Genomic DNA, 9,218 nt, shown 5'->3' on the forward strand with positions numbered 1-9,218 from the left:
TTCCAAATATTGTAATCTTTTTTCTCAAAGCTATGGGACTATTCCTCCATTTTCTATATCTCATTTTTTTTAGACTCATTATTCCAAAAATGGTTGCAGAATAGATTTATATAGCAGTATTATGATATTACAGTTTCATTTTTAAATTCATTTCTTAATGATTTCTTGCATGAAATTCTTTTCTATAACTGCCACACCTTGCAATAACTAATTCAGTAGCACAGCTAGAAGATCTCAACAGCTGCTAGGAATCAATTACAATATATTTTATTTTATATTTTTGGTAAAGGACATTTGTCCCTTTATTATCTGTTAGCACAAATTTGAAATATTGTTTTGAATACAATTTGTATTTTCAATCCCTTTTTATTATTTCCCCCACAATACCCCACTGACTTGACAATTTCTTAATCATCCCAAAATGTAGATCACAAAAAACTGAGCTAACAATTCCAATTGTCACTTGCTCTATCAATTGTTTCTTTGAAAAAAATATTAATAAAAATATATTTGAAATGATTTTATGTAAATTGGGTCATTAAAGGGCTTTCCTATTCTATTTCATTTTGCTCATTTTTTTTCTTTCTATTTAAGTATGCAACTGGCAACATAGTTTTATTCAAAATTAAATTGATATTTTTTCTGGAAAATTGTCTGAAATGTATTATTTCCAGGCTACAATTGTTCTTAACTCTTAGTGGAATATTCAACAATTTAGTTTTCTGTAATAGGATAGAATAGGAATATTCAACCCTAGCTTTTATTGAAGAGAATGCCAGATAAGTCTTACCTATAGTTCAAAGCTACTTTGTGTGTGTGACTGAATTCACTAATTTTAGAAAGCAAAGCCTGTTCTTCCCTTCCTTCAAATTAAAGTAAATGTGTTGCTGGTAGATCAGGTTAGGCAGGACAATTTGGAAGATTGGAAAGTCGATAATTTACAAGGTGGCCACTGGGGGGAGCAAAAGTGCATGACAGAATAGAAAACTGTGGGCTATTGGATACTACCAACAAATTGAGGAGAAAGTTAATAGGGGCTAGTAAATTATGTAATGGAAGTAAAAAAAAAATACTCTTAATATACAATGTTGTTTAAAGCATCAGTTTAATGTGCAGTTAAACGCATTTTAACATTTTGTTTCCTTCCAAAATCTTTTGTTATAAAAATACATTTAAAAAATTCATTTTGCTATATTGGCAATAATCCTGGCTTAGAACATTTCCAAGGAAGAAAAATGACCTAAGTGAAGGAAAATGGAATGAAGAAAGCACTGTGATTATTTTGACACATAGAAGAGAAGCAGGAGAGGAAGGAAGGGAAAAGATAAAATAAATCAAAACACTAGAAGAAATGTAGGGAGTTGCCGATCTGAATAGCTCTATTTAACATGATTGTTCAAATACTTAAAAAGTTTTTGCCTGGGATATAGCAAAGAGGTTCATCTTACTAACTGGTGTAAAAATCACTCTCCTGGTTTTAAGGGATTTATCCAAAGTATGAGCTTGTTACTGATTTTTTTGGGGGGGAAAGTGTCCCTAAAATGAGAAGATATGGTACATAGTCTAGGTTTAATTATATGAGATGAATTGATTTCATAAAATTATATTTATTAAATAGATCTTTTGATATTAATTAGGCTTTTGTTGTTATTGTTATGTTAATGTAACAATAATCACATGTAATCACTCTATTTTTCCCTTTACTGTATAGTCATCATTGCACATGTTTTTATTTTGTATTTTACTATGTCAACCAACAATATTAAATAAATCAAACCATAACCATTGTTCCCAGTTTAGCATTTGCTTCAATCACATAGACAAAATATGTGAGGTTTTTGTCTCTGTAATCGTCACATGAAGGGAGCATCCAGTTTTGATTTTACCCAGAACTGAATAATCGGTTCTTTTGATACCACATGATATTCTTATTAACCCTCTCCATGTTTATTATTTAAAGGTGTCTTGTCTTTTTTGTCAGTTTTCCTCAACATTAAAGTTTTCACACGAATTGGAAACAGCATCACTGTTACTATTTTAATCTTTATTATCATTGAAATATCTTTATCCTTCATTCTTTTCTTTATATTTTCCTTACTTATCCAATATATTATCCACATTTATCTGTTCTCGAGCCCAACAAAACAAAACTGTCCTTCATCTTTATCTTTCTGCTATCAACTGTGAATTCACTAAACGTGCTGCTTCACATTATCATTGCCTTTATTGTAGAACATATTCACTTTCCATTTTTACTTTCATAATAAGTTCTATGGCTTCTTCACCTTCAGCTAACACAATGGTGTTGCTGCATATCTCAAATTATTTGTATTTCAATTTCCAATTTTGATTGCAGCTGTCATATTTTCCAATCTTGCCATTCTTATTATATATTCACTCTACAACTTAAACAGCTATGGGAATAATATCTATCTCTGTCCTATTCCCTTTCCTATCCTGAACCAAATTCACTTTGTATGGTATCTTCTTGTTCACTGTAAAAATTTCTCAGAGGGGAAAGCATTTGTTCTGACACATCTATTATATTTAATACATTCCATACTCTGGTAGTTTAAGTTTATTACAGTTGTAGATCAGTACAAAAACATTGTTGTGTGTGTGTGTAACCTATTTTATTAAATTATAAGTAAAATAAAATTCAAGACAAAGTTAAATGCATTTATAAAACAACCTAACTAAAAACTAACAGGTGAGGTCCAGAATGTGCTGCATATATGAAATATATATGGGGGTGGAGTCCACCCTGACTCCACTCCCATAAAAGGGATTACAGAATTGTGTGTATGTATGTGTGTGTGTACACACAGACACACAATTCTGTCAGGTTGTCTGAATGGAGCTGAGCATTTACTGGCTGGATGTCTTTCCTGATGCCTACACAGAGTTCACAGCAGATATTTTCTCTTTGCTCCCTGATAGCGAAACATATGTTGCTGCCTAGAATTGAACTCTTACCCTCCTAAATGTGAGGTGAGCACCTTCATCTCTAGGCCATCATTGCGTCGCTCATCTGAAATGATAATATAAACACTATAATTATATTAAATATGATAACATGTAAAATCACAGTACTATCCCAATACTATCACAGTGATAGTATCTAAAATTTAAATGAACTACTTTTAAATGGAATGCATTATGGAAAAGTGCCCATCATGATCTGATGGATTTTCCTTTGCTGACACACAAAACCTAGCAGCATATACTATAACAAAAGACAGTTTATCTATAAACAGCAGTTAAGTTTAGGCTGAATCTGGGCAACCAAGATATCTACGTAGGACAAATCTGGTTTGGATGTCTCCATAAAATGGGGAAAAGGTACTTTTTTTATATTTACCATCCAATACTGGAGAGGGAAGAACACAGCATTGGGCAAAAGAGAAAGTGTTCCAATGTTTGTATGATTCTAATTGTGCAAGATAGCTGGCAACAATGACAATATATCTGTTGTGTACTTGTAACAGGAAGGCTTCCCTAGATCTATTTGTCACTCCATATTCCTTATCATTTGCTCCAGGGTTCCTTTTGCCTGATCATATTCCATCTTATGAACTGAGCAGATAGAATAGCCTAGATTTAAAAGATTAGATTCAACAGCCTTGATCTATGTGAGTTGAAAATTGTCTTGAAGAATTAATAGTGCTGGGCCTTGAGGATAGAAATTAAGGTTTATAGAAGCTAAACATGCTCTTTACTTGCAAGATTCCGTTAATCCTTGTGATAAAGTAGAATTAGCTCATCTGGTTGTGTTCCTTGTGAAATCTACTTGGAAAAGCTAACACCATTTTTTTAAGTTTAAAAGTCCAAATCTCCTTTACCACCTGGAGATTGGGGTAGTGGGTCTCTTCTGCGCCTCTTTCTCTGTTCATTATGCAGCTGTGGGCTCTCTAGTCTGATCATTCCCTGGTCAGCATCTCTTTCCTGCCTCCATCTCCCAAGGTCTTATCTATATGAAACTTGCTTCACTTAACAATCGAGTTATTGGTCCTAATTGTGGTCACTAAACAAGGAATACCTGCTGATAAAAGTGTTGCTATGGCCATGGCCAATAAGGGAACAATAAACTTCTTTCTTAAATTTTCTTGCTTTCTCCATTTTTGGTCTTTTGTCTTTTATGAAACATGCTTATTCATTGGCATTTCTGTTTCCATGTATGGCTCTATCCTTCTTTGTAAGATCAGAAGCAACATTTTGCTTGGGTGACAAATTAGCACCACAGTTCAGATTCTTCAGCTCTGACACTTCACATTCTCTTGCATTGCCTCTTTAGGTATTCTCTAATCTATGTTTATTAAATGGTTAGGCAATTTTCATTGCCTGTTCTTCTAGTTCCTTTAAATAGTTCAGTAAGAATTTCAGTGAAAACACCTGGTGCTTTTTACTTGTCAGATAGTTTATTACTGTTTGTACCCTAAGTGGAATCAGTTCTTGAATATATGTTTTCTCTTCAACTGTTTGTTATTTTATATTCTACTTTCAATGCTGAAAGTATTGAAAGTATATCTTCCTTTAGCTTCCTTCTGTTTAGTTTTCCTTTAGCTTGACTATCAATCAATCCATCCTACCTTAACTGTATCTGCATGAGATGGTGGACACATCAATTTAATAATAAATAAATAAAATAAGTATTTTTCAGTGACTTCTTTATTTTTCTTTAAAATATCATTTTTGTGTTGTTTTACTCCATTTGTTGACATTCTGTATTATTCCTCTCTATTTGATGACATTGACTTTTATATATTTCCTTGTTTTTTACTTGATGTTGAAAGGCTGCATTCAGTCATCACCTATCTGTCTTGAGGTTTTCACCCACCTCTTTTCCCTACTGTGTTCCCCTGAAAATAAGACCCTGTTTTATATAGGTTGGGACGCCTGGTCTAATCCACAATCTGTACCACCAAAGGTCTTCTACATATTCTATGTCCTATTTTATAGTCAAATGGATTCTGGGTTGTGAAATACAGCTGTAGAATTTTCATTTATATTGCTTGGAAGATATGTTTGAATCATGAACAAAACTGTATTTGCAAAACTCTATTAATTTAATTCCTCCGTTATTTTTATCCACTCTTCTGTCCTCCTTCTCCGCCTTTGGCATTCTGGCACAATGCCTTTTCTAAATGTTGCAGTCATCCCCTCTTACAGTTTGTCATATCATTTAATCAATATCTTTCAGTGCTGTATCTGTGCTAGGGGCATATGCTTATATAATATTGATCCTTACCAGACATCCACTAATTATAATAGATGCAATTGTATAGCTTATTGAGATATAGATGAGCACATCCTCAATATATCGTTGCTGAATCTCATTAACATTCTACTTTGTCCTATGGTCATATACTCTAAATATTGTATCATATAATTCTATGATTTAGTGGCCTATTTGAGTAAATTCACTTATTCCCAAAATATCTAATCTGGTTTGCTACATTTCCACTTTGAAAATTTCACACTGTCCCCAATTCATGTTTTTATTTTATTTTTATATGCCATGTTCCAGTTGTATTTGTCTTTATAAAACAAGGAACTATTCTTCCCTAATGGCACCATCACTGATAAATTTTTCTTCCTGCGTTTCTCCAGCCATAGCTTCATACAATGTCAGCCCTGCTAGCTATACCAGACCAAAATCAACTCTGCAGAAAGGCTATTTTAGTTTTATTGAGAGTGGTTTTATTTTTAAGTGGTTATAATAACGGAATCTTACAAGTATGATTGTACTTCCTCCTCGTCTTATATTTAAATGATTTAGGAAGGTATCTTTTTGATTCATGTATGCATACTTTCCACTTGTTATGGATTTAAGCTGGTTTTTGTCTGGTCATTTTGATAATTGATCTGGCCTATCACTCTCAAGATCATCTTCCTTACCCTCTACATCATAACTATGGAAGCAGTCTTCTGGAGCTTGTAGCTAGAAAAATACATCTTGAGATACTCATCACTCAAATTGTCTAAATATATCCACATAGGTTTCTCAGTAACAGTATACTGACTTCTGGATCTGATTTTGCAGTTCCTTCTCTTAGATGAATTGGCTTGCCCCACATTTTCAGAATTTCATTTGACACAAAAGTTGAAGAAGGCCAGGGACACTTGAAACCTGAGACAGAAGTATTTAGCTTCTCTAATCTCCATAGTTGTCCTGTCATGATGCCCAGTCTAAGCTGCCTGCATTTGTTTTGCTTCTGTTGATGGGGCACCTGGTACAGTGACATTAATTAACCTCCTATTCTTTTTTTTTTCTAGTGTAAATTTCTACTAAGTTCCTTTCAGGGTGAGTCAGTTGGGAAAATAAGATTAAGCATTCTCTAGTCAAATAATCAAATCAATCATGGTGGAGTGCCAAGTGAGGGTCGAGTATGAAGAACTGAAGAGAGCAGTCATGACAGATTGTCCATTTCATATACTGTTTGAAGAAACCACTTCACCCTACCTAACAGAAGGGATAGCCTTGTGAACGTATGAAAACGCTCAACATTTCTGCATTTAGAATATACTTATTTCAGTGGTGGGTTTCTACCGATTCGCCCTAGTTCGGGGTGAACCGGTAGTGACAGTGGTGAAAGGCTCCACCCACCCACCCGGACATCATCACGGATGCTCTGTGCATGCACAGAAAGTTCTGTGCATGGGCAGAAATGCTGCGCACATGCACGCTCACAGTTCCGAACCAGTAGCAAAGGTAATTGGAACCCACTACTGACTTATTTGCTTTGTTATTAGGACTCAGCCAGTCAGAAATTAGCAATACAATGTTCTGTTTGGTTTCTCAACCATATATGGAAGTCTAGATAAGAACTACAAAAAGATTGATTTGGAATCTTTGTCAGTTATTACACTAGTTTAACATTTTTACACCATTCATATAAGGTGTTATTCTCTCATTATGGTCCTTCTGGCAGGAATTACAAGGTTGTCTATCTCTTACTCCTGAGAATTCTGTGTCTTCCTTATATGTCAATAATTTTCTAAAGTCTGTTGCACATTTTATTCCTTCATGCACTGCATTGCACTGCACATTTTATTCCCTCATGACAGCTGTCAAAGTATCACAGTGCTGTACAGTTTTTGTATCCTGGGCCCATATTTTAATGGGCAGCAACATATAAGGCATGAAAGAAATGTCAGATCATATCAATGACAGTTTAGTTAAAAACTGAGGAAATAATAAAATAAAATAATAAAATAAAAATAAGTAACCTGGCATACTGGCTATTAAAAGTATCAAATTTGTGGCTGTCACTTTTTTTTTTTTACTTAAAGTCTCATTTTAATGGAAACCTTTATGCATGTGTACATTTTAAATTGTATTAGCATAGTGATAAAATCATAATTAAAATCATAAGAGAACAAGAGTGATTGCACTGCATCAGGGAAACCAAGCTTCAAAAGCCTACTTAACCAAGGAGCTCAGAGGGTGACTTAAGTCAAACATTTTTTTTTTCAATGACACCTATTTCACATTGCAAACTTTGATATGTATGTGTGTGTATGATAACATAAAAGATTCCCACTCTGGAATGCCTTGAATAACTTGGAGGAAAGGTGGGTTTAACAAATAAACAAATAATGAGATCAGGCATTGGCTGGTATGTCTGTCTATCAATCTATCATCTATCACCCATCTCTCTCATCCATCTCTTTCTCATCTATCATCCATCTATCTCATCTACCTCATCCATCCATCATCTATCTATCTATCTATCTATCTATCTATCTATCTATCTATCTATCTATCTATCTATCTAGGCTGCATAAACAGAGGCATAGAATCAAGATCACATGAAATGTTAATACCACTTTATAATGCCTTGGTAAGGCCACACTTGGAATACTGCATCCAGTTTTGGTTGCCACAATGTAAAAACGATGTTGAGACTCTAGAAAGAGTGCAGAGAAGAGCAACAAAGATGATTAGGGGACTGGAGGCTAAAACATATGACGAACGGTTGCCAGAACTGGGTATGTCTAGTTTAATGAAAAGAAGGACTAGGAGACATGATAGCAGTGTTCCAATATCTCAGGGGCTGCCACAAAGAAGAGGGAGTCAAGCTATTCTCCAAAGCACCTGAAGGCAGGACAAGAAGCAATGAGTGGAAATTAATCAAGGAGAGAAGCAACTTAGAACAAAGGAGAAATTTATTGACAGTTAGAACAATTAATCAGTGGAACAACTTGCCTGCAGAAGTTGTGAATGCTCCAACACTGGAAGTTTTTAAGTAGATGTTGGATAACCATTTGTCTGAAGTGGTGTAGGGTTTCCTGCAAGAAGACCTCCAAGGTCCCTTCCAACTCTGTTATTCTATTCTTTTCTGTTCTGTTCTGTTCTATCATCTAATCTCTCTCTCTCTCTCTCTCTCTCTCACACACACACACACACACACACACACACACACACACACTTTCTTTATGATATAGATAATACTGAATATTCCTTGATGCACATTTAAAATAGATGCATATTTTAAGGCAAATGGTAGCCCTAAAAAGTTTATTTTCATATAGCAAATAAATGAACAAAGAAACAAGCAAACAACTCCTACACACTATTTTAGCTTCTATGGAAAATACTGGGAATTACACAAGAAGTTTCTTTACATGGAATCAAATGTGTACAATATTTGGATTTGCTGTGACTTTTGAAGAAAGTGATATATACAATATAAAGGCTGACAACCCAGATGAAAAATATATTCTTGGATGAAGAATGTGGACACCAGCTCTTTCTATCATCTGAAACTTTGGTTTGGGAAAATGCAAAGATATTTGTCTCCCTGCATTGAGCACAGCTGTTACCCACATAAAAATGATTGGCAAACATTGAAGCCACAGTGAAAATATCAACTTTCTGTGCTGCAAAGAGATAACAGCATTGAGAGTTAGAGTCAAAGAACCTTAGAAAATTAACCTTCAGTTCAATAAAACAAACAAAAACAATAGACTAATTTCTACTATATTCCACAGAGCCTCTCATCTTATAATCTTTTGATGGATCTACACCATCTAACTAAAGTGTATTTTGCTATCTGTGCTGTGCCAATTTGAAAAATCTAATTGCATTGCTTTACAAGATCGTGATTCAGTTTCAGAAGAGTAGTAAACAATTGATTACTTGATCTGAGGCATCGTATTTCATTTTTTTTCTATCTGAAATATTGAAATATGTTGGATGAAATGCTAATCACATA

Source organism: Pituophis catenifer, unplaced genomic scaffold, assembly GCF_029215685.1.
Source record: "Pituophis catenifer annectens isolate HBS135680 unplaced genomic scaffold, rPitCat1.0.hap2 SCAF_3, whole genome shotgun sequence".
Lineage (NCBI taxonomy): Eukaryota > Metazoa > Chordata > Lepidosauria > Squamata > Colubridae > Pituophis > Pituophis catenifer.